Below are 12,433 nucleotides of genomic sequence, written 5' to 3' on the forward strand. Positions count from 1 at the left end.
CAGTGTAAGCCACTTCTTCAGAGAATAAATAACCAAATTAACAATAATCCAAGTTAAAATAGTACGACGGAACAACACAAATATTAGGCGCGATCAATCAAAAAACAGGTCTGCATAAATCAATGTCATGTCATTTCATTTCGGTGAAGGTGATTCATAAGTGACATGTATGTAAATTTATGTATGTGTATGAGTGCACTGTTAATGATGAAAAATGTGTGACTTTTATAATGACAAAGGATAGAGTGTAATTTGTAATGTAATGGTGTGAATTGTAAATAATATCAGACTAGGTGACTAGGATAGATAGTCCAAGTAGGATGTATGGCGAGGCCTTCCTTTCTATTGAGAGCAGTAGGATTAAACATTATATGGAACGCTCCAGCTACTCTCCTTTCTTTGTAATTGGAAAAGCCTTTTTGTAGTATTTTGATATTTTTGAAATCAATTTCATGATTGTTGAAGATGGCGTGAAGTCCTATTGCCGATTTAATTTAAAGTCTATCCAGTTCTACAGGAGTATCAGGAGGTTTCTTTGTGTACCTAATATGTTCTTTGGCACGAGTCAAGGTTTCGCGAGATGACTCTCTAATATAGAGGGCATCACAATTGACACAACCTAATTTGTAGACACAGTTTTGTGTAAACATGAATGGTGTTTTTTTCTTTAATCGAACTAGAGCATTTCGAAGTGTGTTCGTTGTTTTGTTATATACTTTAATTCTGTGTTATCTTAAGATCCTTTGGAGTTCTTCAGTTGTGCCGTGACGGTATGGTGAAACTGCAGTACCAATCCATGGCATTTCATTCGAATTATTATTACTATTATTGCGTACTGAATTGTCTTGTTTTAATATACTTCTAATAATCTTCATAGGAAAATTATTAAATTGTAAGATGCTAATTACATTCTTTTGTTCTTTTTGTTTGTCCTCTTCTGAAGAGATGATCTTGTTGGCTCTTCTAAAAAGATTTAAGGCTAACGAGATTTTAGCACTGAAAGGATGTGCTGAGTGGAAGTCGATGTAACGATTGGAGTGTGTGGGCTTTCGGTAGATGGATAAATTTAGAACTCCATTTATATTTCTTTTCACTAGGCAATGTAAGAAGGGTAGTTCACCATGTTCATTTTCATTCTCATTCGTGAATTTGATGTGAGATGAAAGTATATTTATCCGTTTTGAATTTGGTTATTTATTCTTCGGAGAAGTGGCTTACACTGAGTCACGAAACGTCAGAAAATCTAATTTTTCTACTCATCGGGATATTACAAATATATTATCTATTTTATATAGTTAAGATCATGAGTTAATCGATAATGATCATATTCTCACTAGTGACTGGCTCCATGAGGTAATTCCTGGAGTCCTAGTGAGAAGTCGTGGCCAGTGGAGCTCATCCATGTCAGGTAGAGACAGGTATCTACCTCAGTACAATGGAGGTTGGTCGCGCAATTTGGTGGACTGGTTGAGGTTAGAGGGATAGTGGATGCGCACTGCTGAGGAGTCCCACAGTAGGACGAAACGGCTGTTCAGTGCTCCCAGGTTTTCCACGGTTGTCTACCTTCAACTGACTCATGATCTTAACTATATAAAATTACTAAAATCTCCACAAAAACCCCCTTGTGATATTATTTATTTATTGAATTCTATTCGTTTATAATAAATATGGACCAAATATTCTTCAAAATGAGTATTAAGTCACGTACTAATTTTAGTGGAAAAATTAAGACTAGCTCATTTAGAATTTTTGTTTTCAACAAAGAACTCATTTTTGTTTCGTCACTTTGTTTTTTTGCCATAGATTGTTTAAACGAGAAAACAAATAACAAAACAAACAGTACGTGTTCTATTAAAGAAGATTAAAGCTTTATTTAACAGTGTTTTTATTATATAAGAGTGTAATTATACTCATTAAACACTAGTTATAGTTTACTAAGAGATTATTAATTAATGGACAAAAAAATAATTAAGTTACTTCACTTGACAACTAAATAATCTTTATTGATTTTTCAAGTGAATTTTTTTCATGTAGATATTATATTAGGTAAAAAGAGAAACATATTTATCAGAAGGGGTTTTGTGAATATTATAGTAATTTTAGTAGTTGAGATCATGAATCACTTGAAGCTAGACCATCATGGAGTCCTTACAATAGGACGAAACGGCCGTCCAGTGCTTCCAGGTTTTCCATGGTTGTCTAGCTTCAAGTGATTCATGATTTCAACTATTAAAAACATCTTTCACAGAAAAAAATTGGAATATAAAAATATGGTCTATTTAAATATGTAAAGTTTATGATTTATCATTAAACTTTTATAAAATGTCTAATAACGTATCATAATTTTAAATATTGAGAAACTTAAGTGAAGATGTTGCATTGATCGGTATACATAGTTCATGTTGATGAAAAGTGACAACATTTAAGCTAACTATGTGTATGACTCCTTTATTGAGCTTCAACAGAGAATTCAAAAAGACAGTGAATAATGTAAGGACTGAATGAAATCATATAGACTAACAAAAGCACATATGAAAATGTACACAGATGAAAGATCAAGATTATTTATGTATGAATATATGTAATATAACCAATAAGAGTGTATTGATACATGCAACGTTCACATAAGTATTCCGTTTTGTTTCAGTTCACACAAACGCTTGTATTAATATGTCATATCAATTTGCTATGTGATTCCAAAGTCAACCAAGTGTTTATTATGTCCCAAGTGTATTTAGGGTCGATACAATTAAGTAAGTTGCAAAGTATAATCAATCTGTTCTACAGAGAGAGGGAACTATGAGCATTAAATTAGTATAATATTTGATCATATGGTCATTTTTAAAACTTGTTATTGATGAACTCTAGTGAACGGTTATTGATTGTTTTCATGACCTTCATCTTCATTCTTGACCCCTCATTTATTGTCTAATAAGTTAATCGTAGCTACTCTATCTTTGTGGAGTACTTTATGTTTTAGTGACAGGTTTAGTTCTATAAGAAGGTTTATTCAGTTATTAGCTTATTAGCTCTATCTTTGAGGTCTCTTCACTAAAGTTTCAAACAGAGATTTTGTGAGTAAGTGGACTAATAATTCATCTCTGTTGCCTATTTTATTGTAGCAAATTGAACAATGTATAACGTTAATATTGTGCAAAAAGAATATACTCGGTCTATATTTATATTATATTATTAACATAAAGCATATATAAAGAAACCCTTTTCTGAACCAATATTTAATCAACTTGTTCTCGGGCTATGAAGTTACGTGTCGAAGTTGAGAACCTTTCATACAGTTTGTACTCAGTTTATTGCTCTTCCTCACAAGCAGTAATTTTTCACTTACACCTGTTGCTCATCGTGAAACATTGAGTACTGACTAGGATTTCTCAATCAACTCTGTCCTGGGCGCTCCTTTCTAGTTGATCCCAGTTGCTATTCATTCTGCTGATGTCTGCCTCCGATTCCCAACTAAATGTGTTCTTTGGCTTGCCTCTTTTCCTTTCCCCTCAGGATTTCGACTTAAGGCTTACCTCGTGGTGCGGTTTGATTATTTCCTCAGTGTATGTCCGACCCAACTCCGTCATCTCATAATTTCCTCTTCAGTTAGGTGTTTTTTCTGTGTTATAGTAGGTTGTTGCAGATAGTATTCTGCCAACGGACATTGAGTATCTTGCATGGACAATTTTTTATAAATACCCGTATTTTTTGATGGTGTTTATATTAGTTCTTCGCCTGTACCTGTTCTAGGGTTATTGTCATTCTGAAGCCCGGATAAAGGAGGAGGGTTGGGCATGAAGTCAGCAACCCCATCCCATGGAAAACAACCTTGCTAATCTGAAAAATATCATACAAACCAGTAGTGATTACATTACTAATAATCTAAAAAAATTTTAATTTGAGCGTAAATTTTTCCTTAAGAATTGACAAAATAAGATAACATGTGTCAAATTCCTTCATATTAGTATATTAGTCAAGTGCACACGAAATCCCATCACATTGGAGATATATTCCTACACTTAGTAATCCAATTCAATCAATCAATGAGAAAAATGAAACGTCAAGTAAATTTGAAGTAAATCACTGGTTGTCAATGAGCATATACCCGTTCTAATCATTTAAAAAAAAAATTGGATCTAATATTTTCAGACAACATCCATTAAAGCAGAAAATAGGTTCATTAATAACTTTACAAATAAAAAGACCCAGCATGTATTAAATTTACCACCTAGGTGTTTAAGGCGCCAGAGATGTTTAACGTAAATCATTTTTCACTTATTAGAACATGTATAAATTCAAAATTTTAGATATAAATATATACCGACAATTACAATACATTCCTTCGCTATACGATACTGTAATAATTCGATGCTTTTATGATAGATATATACTTCAGAAAATGTCTTTCTTTACAGTTGGACAATATTACATCTAGCATGACTACTGTGTATATATGTGTGTGTGTGTAAATCATTCAAAACTTTAGTCAATACACGACTGTCACACACTGTTAGTAGAATATCTCGTCTGAACAAGTAATTTCTTAAGTAAACAAATGAATTGACAAAATATTGTTTTAAACCAGTTTTTATGTTTACTTTTAGTTCACTAAGTGTATAATATTAACTATTTAATAAGAAAAGAAATAAAAATTTTCATGTAAACAGAAGAGTTCGGGCGAACACAGTGAGAAGAGCACTAAAAAAAAACAAAGATCATTTCTTTGGATATCCTAAAACTTTCTCATATACATATAATTGTTATTTAATTGAATAGTTCATACCACGAATTGGACGTAGTTAGACAATCATGGTAAACTAGAAAGCACTGGCTAGCTTTTTCTTCCTAGTATGGAACTCCTCAGAAATGTTCACGATATTTAGGTTAAACAGTTAGCACTAACCTTTAAACTAGAAAATTGACATTCCATGGTTTACACGTTTAACTACAATCGATTCTCACTATTGTGTAACTATCTTTTTTACTGCTATACGATCTTATACTAGATATATAACAGCTGTTCCGTGTTTCCTGGTTTTTAATGGTTATCTAACTAAGATCAGTTCGTAATATAACCTATGATACATGTGGCGTATTTCCTGCCACATGAAACCAAGTCGTTCAATTATGGGAAATAGAAGAGCATTTATAATGAGAGGATTTTGACAGTGGTCACAAACACAATTTAGTTTGAGATCAAATACAAATCTTTTCTCTCATATATTAAATTTTCAGAACATTTTTATATAAATAATTAAACTGTCATAATCATAACTGTCTTGTTTGTCTTCGATTTACTAACTTAATACCTTTTGTTTAAAATAAGATTACACCTCTAATTTTGAGGCAAACCCCGGAGACTGAAAACCAATGTTAAAAAAACCCTGGAAAATTTTTATACAGTCAATAAATAGTTAAAGATTAAATTTTTAAAATTATGGAAACGAATGTATTGTAAAGGTGACGATAAACTTTGTAGTAGTTTTGCTTCGTCAACCGATCACTTCGATAACCGTTATAATATAAATCTCAATACTGTTTGAAATCAGAAGGCAATGAGAAGCGGCAACTACAGTTTATTAGCGGATAGCACAGATCACAAAACTACAAGCACATAGGGTAAATTTGACGTGGAGAGGCGACTTATTATGTACAAGCATTTACATAGGCAAATTTATAGTCGAATTGCATAAGGGCACAGCAAATGCTAATAAATAGGATTTTAGTACATATATACATGGGGAAGAGGGTGAATCATCGAGTGATATATTTAAGCAATCAACATTTAGCTAGAGTCTGTCGTGTACTCTAGTGATCATAACAACACAAAGAAATATACGGATTGTTACTATTCCAATAACATCGTCTGTGAAGTAGGACAATAAAAGGGCTTAATCAAAATTAACCATAATCGAAATTGGTTGTAGGATAGTTGCTATAACTTTTTATAAACATCATAAATCATAAGTTAAAAGATAATTGAAAAAGCAAAGTAACAGTTCATAAATTATACTTGGAATATAGATTAAATTATTTAGTTAATGTCAAATAAGACAAGATTTCCTTTTTCATTTCGAAACTGTTGAGTATTTTATTTCTCTTTTACAAACCATAGCAGACAAGTTAAAAGTAGTTCAAATTTTATAAACAAAATATTCATTTATATTTATCTGAATAGCTTTTCTTTTATCAGAAGGGGTTTTTGTGGAGATTTTAGTAATATTATAGTTGAAATCATGAGTCAATTAAAGCTAGACCACCATGGAAAAACTGGAGGCACTGGACGGCCGTTTCGTTCTATCACGAGACTCCTCAGCAGTGCGCATCCACATCCCCACATCTCGAGATTCGAACCCACGATTTATCAGTCTCGCGCGCGAGTGCTTAACCTCTAGACTACTGAGCCGGCATCTAACGGTGTTAATGTCTAACTTCGACCAATCCACGAAGTTCAGCAACCATCCACAAATGTCTTCATTGAGTTGATATCTCACAACAGACCTGGTTGAACTCCACTGGTTACTGCTTCTCACTGGAACTCCAGGAAATAACTCTTGGAGCCAGTCACTAGTGAGCATATATTGATTATTATCAGAAGGGGGTTTTGTGAAGGTTTTAGTAATTTTATGATTGAAATCATGAGTCAATTGAAGCTAGACCACCATGAAAAACCCAGGAACCCACAATAGGACGAAATGGCCATTCAGTGCTTCCAAGTTTTTCTTTTTTTTAAAAAAACCCAACACTTGAATATTTCATTTCACAGCATTTATATTAAATTGATTTGTTCAATGTTTCATATTCACATTGGAATAATCATAAGTTCAATATAGAATTGTTCTTGTTCTTTCCTCAGAAAAAAATGTTATTTTTAATCACGATTATTTTGATTCATTTTAATTAGTTAGTAGAAAGAAGATGGCGCTAAAAATTTGCACATTGTTCTAGAGAATAAAAAAGTAGATATCATTATTAATTTCAGCATATTGTTGCTATGCACCTACTACTTATAACTTATTTCAATAGTTTTGTTTTAATAATATTTTTTAGCTCAAATTCAAAGTAATTAATGGTCTAATGGTTGATAGTGTTGTTTTGAGTCTAAGTTAAACATAGAACCAATGAATTATTATCAAAATATTAATGGGTAGTCAATGGTATTCATAGACTAGTTCACTAATTGGATTAAAGTGAAGTTGACTACTGATAACCCAAAATAAAAGATTTGTTTCTTTATTTCGTAATGTTTATGATGCTAATTATATATAAGTAGACTTATTAAGTAGACTTTCATGAATATATTCAATAATAAAGTAACGTTGTTACTAACTGAAGGTTTCAAAGGTGTAGTTCTTGAGTTGGATGGTTTTGTTAAAATCATTATGAATAAGAACATGAATTTCTTTAAAATGATGCTTATCTTAACACACAAAAATCCTAAAAGCATAACAAGACATATCTTATAAAAATGAGAAATAATCCTTGAAGATTAGTGAAGATAAATTTGAAAACAGTGTGATGTCAGTGACCACATTTGTGATTGGATTTAATTCTAAATAGTCACAATTAGTAAAAAAAGATTTCCTAGACTTCAATGTCAGTAATTTTGGTGGGGTTTCATTCTTTGTTCATGAGGCCTTCATTGTTCTTCTGGACAACATCATCAGCACAATCAGCAATCAACAAACACATCGAAATCGACTCAATCTATCAACAAATAAAAATAATCATGGATGAACGTAGGATCTAGAATCGTATCCAAAGAAGATATCATTGAAATAAAGAGGTAGGTAACGATAGGTTAAAGGTCAACAATAACCAATTAAGATCGAGGTCGGCGGGAAAAGCTGGAAGTCATATGCGGAGAAATCCGAACACTTTACTTCTACCTGAAGTTTGTGCTGATGATATTGTTCAAAAGGACAATCAAAGCTCCACGACCGAACCATCCAGCTAAGAGAATGAAACCCCACTAAAATCATCCACCCGAGCTACCAATATTCACTTTCTCAAAACAACTAGTAATCTGCTGAATGTATAATGGTAATGACATCTTAGGATCCAAATCAGTCTTTCTTAAATATAAAATAAGTATAAAGAATTTCTCTTATAGTTATCTGATGTTTGGGCGAGAATGACAATGATTGATTGTTTTGCTGAGTCAGACATTAGATAGGATGGCAGGTGTTATATGTGTTATATATCCCCCTATCTCGACTGTTATTGACTGACTGTTCCTTGTGTCGGATTTTGGTGTGGAAATATATTGACGTTCTAGTCAGGCTAATCTCATATTCTTGACTGAGTTGTGCTGAAGTCCTGTAGAATAGACACTGGGTGGGAATCTAGTGTAGATATTCGTCTAAGGTAAATTAACGTCCCATATACGTGTAAAAAGTGAAAGGACTGTTATAACATTATCTTTCTTGAATGCTTAGTAAAATGTAAAATATAACCCCTGTCAATATAAAATAATAATGACTATCATTTGTACAGTTTTATTCAGTTTACCAACACAAATGTTTAACTGAATCCTATTGATTATTTTTAGTGAGTCGTTTTAAAATCGACTAATAATTTAACTTTTTAAAAAAAATACACATTAAAGAAGTTAATATAAACAATGAATATAATAACGGAGTCATATATTGTTTTTCTTTTTTTGGAAACAAGTAAATATATACACTAAAAGATTCAACTTTACTTTTCATTTGTTTTAATGTATCTATGATCTTGTTTTAAATTGAAGGATTGTTTAAAAAAGAGTAAGGAATAGGTTGTTTTCTTTTTCTCCTTTAAATCCTGTAATTCATTAATTGTTTATGTTAACTTAAGAAAAAAAAAAGAAAAAGAACACCCACTTATTACGTTCTATACGTTACTAGATTTCAATGAATATTTAATAAAAACGAGAAAATGTCCAAACTCACCAAACACCATTATACGTAGTTTCATGTGTTGTATTACCCCGATGAGTAGAAAAATTGAAAATTCGGTATTTTTACGAAATTCAATTTTTCTGAGGACAGGTAATGTTTTACGAATGAACATACACCTAAATAGTAAAATTAAAGAATTGAATCAAATGGTTATTAGTACAGATAAGTCTATGAATGTTACTGTCGTACTTATCAAATGTGACCATATGTAAGTTATCTTTATAGTTTATTAGTGTATTGTTGATTAATGTCAGTGATTGTCAAAGTCAAACCGCGACTAATTCATTCTGTTGATAAATTTATGGTTCTAATTAGGTTCCAGATAGATTTTTAGTTGTATGATTTGATTTGATTGAATAGTAAAGTCTCTTTTCTTGTATACTGTATAATTCAAAATATTATAGACGAACTGAGCTATCTAACAGTGTTTACAGTTAACAGCTTAAGACTGAATAAAAACAAAAAGGCTACCACTGAATACTAGGAACCATTTAGTATAGGATTTACTGCTGCGTTTAACTATACCTACTGATGCTTACTCGTGATACATATCATCTTCATACTATTTAGTGTCTTTCTTGTTTCGATCGTTTCAAGATATAAAATACTTAAAGTTATAGTACATTGTACATAAATCTAATTTCACATTCATTTATATTCTCCATGTACAAATGTATGTACGCCTGTAAAGTTTATTTATTTATTTACTGTTGTGATTTGCATCAATATCTTAATTCATTTTGTATTGCTTGTTTGAATCTTTCGACTGATGTTTAGGATTGAAATTTATTAGACTCTTATTAGCATATATGCATCCTGTGTGGATTGGCTTGATATTGCTTTCAGTCATAAGCATTATAAGTAAAGGTCATTTGCAGTCCTTACCATCAATGGGACGATTAAAACAAACAATACGAAATGAATTCATACTTCATCCCGTTTCACAAACTAGTGGCTATCAGAAATCCTCAGCTAAGTAGATAACATGACGGCGTTTGAAGCTAATGGTACTCGGTCCGAGTCCCAGAGTGAACAACAATTCTGAGATGCAGATACATCCAGCTGATTGGTCCCAAATAGGATGAAACGCGCGTCCTAGATTTCACTGCTAGCCACTATTAATCTTTGATCATAGTATCTTAACTATTTCGTTAACCAGAAGGGGTTTTGTGGCGATTTCAGTATTTTCATAGTTGAAACCATGAGTCAATTGAAGCTAGACCACCATGGAAAACCTGGAAGCACTGGACGGCCGTTTCGTCCTATTGTGAAACTCCTCAGCAGTGCGCATCCACGTTCCCGCCTCACGGGATTCAAACCCACGACTTATCAGTCTCGCGCGCGAGCGCTTAACCACTAGACCACTGAACCGGCCGGCATCCGATGGTGTTAATGTCTAACTTCAACCAATCCACGAAATCGAGCAGCCATCCACCGTTGTCTTCAGTAAGTTGATATCTCACAACAGACCTGGTTGAACTCCACTGGTTACTGCTTCTCACTAAAACTCCAGGAAATACCTCTTCGTTAACTCAAAATTCTTATTTTTATTAATCGATGTCAAGGTTGACGAAAAAATAAATGAGCCTAGTTTTATTTGTCGGATTAATTTTTTTTAAAACAATATCTATGTTTATTCTATTTTATATGAAATGACATATCATGACAGTCAGTTCACGATGATTTATTTGTTCTGTAAATAAATTTTTTTCATTCACCATTATTGATGTTTAGATGAAACTTTTCTGTTTATTCATACATATGTATATTTTGATTCATAAAACACAATCTAATAACATCAACACTTAAGAGATCTAGATAATACATAGATATTTTCTGTCAAAATTTTTAACTATACTATTGACTGAATCAGACACATTCATCAATAACAACAGTCATTACGTACAATTAATTTTGGAAATTTACCATTTCAATCTTCATTTCTGTATTTCTGTTGTTTATTTATTTAGGAGAATGTTTATTTAGCATCCCCCCCCCAAAAAAAATTATGAAATTTGAGAAAGCGATCATTTAAAACAACATCAATTAAAGCATGAAATACTAACTTGAATGGAAAACACGTTCATCATAGAAATTTTCATTTTAAACATACAACTTAAAGTTATTCATATTATTGACATATTTCCGTAATACTGTTCCTTACACTTTTGAATACATGGGTAATAGATGTGGAGTCGATGTATTATTAATCTTATTACTAGTATTATAGTGAACAACAACTCAAGTGGGGAAAGTCAATCTATTGTTTAAGCCGAACTTACAGAGTGCTTTCGTAAAATATGATAACCATACATTAAATACATTATTTGCACATCTTTCTTCAGTTGCCCCTTTACATGCTTTATGACTTTTTTCAACGCTGTTGTTATTACAATTGCTTTATGTTTCCCTTTTTGTTCTCTTCAATTGAATCTTCTCAATCTTTTGCTGGGAGGCATTACACCTCCAATTGGTGTACATACTACTTAAGTATATACTACATAATTAGCATATACCACATTATCATTATTATTTTAGTATATATGTTTCTTGTAGATTAAACAAGGTTTAAATTGTCAATAAGGACTCTAAGTGAAAGAATATATGTAAATATATATTTGATCTTTTTTGAAGGACATATCTATAGTCATTCTTATATAATAAGAAAAGAAATTGTTTTTCAATAAATTAGATATTTTGATTTTCATTGAAATACTTAAAACTATCTTTTTAATGCCCTCAAATGCCCTGGTACGGCCGAGAGTGGGGAGAGTCAACTCTACCTCTCCAAATACTCTCGCATGACCACGCGTATACAGCACTGCAAGGGAAGTCCTACTCACTGCTTTTTCGTGTCGGGGGTGTTGTCTACGAATTTGAGAGGACGAAGAGAGGATGTCCGGCGCTTTAATCGGGGCAGTGGGTACGGAGGGCCGACCTAGGGGAGTTGGGAACCCCTGACTCCAAACCAATGGTGCACATGGGCTCCAGTATCCTGAAGGAACAAATGGCGTAAGAATTAATCACTGGTCACCGACTACCATGGGACTGCATCTCCTTACGATGCTCCACTGCCTATTGGATCAGACCTTTAGGTCGAAGGCTCGTAGTGTGGTCCCCTAAGAAAACCACCTACTTCAGTTTGGGCACCTGGGCAGTATCACAGCCCTCACACAAATCAAATGAGATTTGTGAGGCGCATATTTATCTGGTGCTTTTTTGTACCAATATTTATGTGTTTGAATAAAATAAATGAATAACACTTTTTAATTGAATTCATTTAATTGATACTCTTTCGTACATTATTCTCATCTTTGTTTGTTATTGTTTTTTGGTTGGAAACTATGCAAAAGCAAAATGCACAAATGAAAATCTTTATGACATTAGGGTGTCTCAATGTAATTGAAGTTATAAAGTCTGTTTCAAAATTCAAGTTTGTACAAGATGATACTTGACTGTATAATAATTGAATTGTATATTTTGCTTAACAGTTT

The sequence above is a fragment of the Schistosoma mansoni genome, chromosome 1 (genome assembly GCF_000237925.1).
Source record: "Schistosoma mansoni strain Puerto Rico chromosome 1, complete genome".
NCBI lineage: Eukaryota > Metazoa > Platyhelminthes > Trematoda > Strigeidida > Schistosomatidae > Schistosoma > Schistosoma mansoni.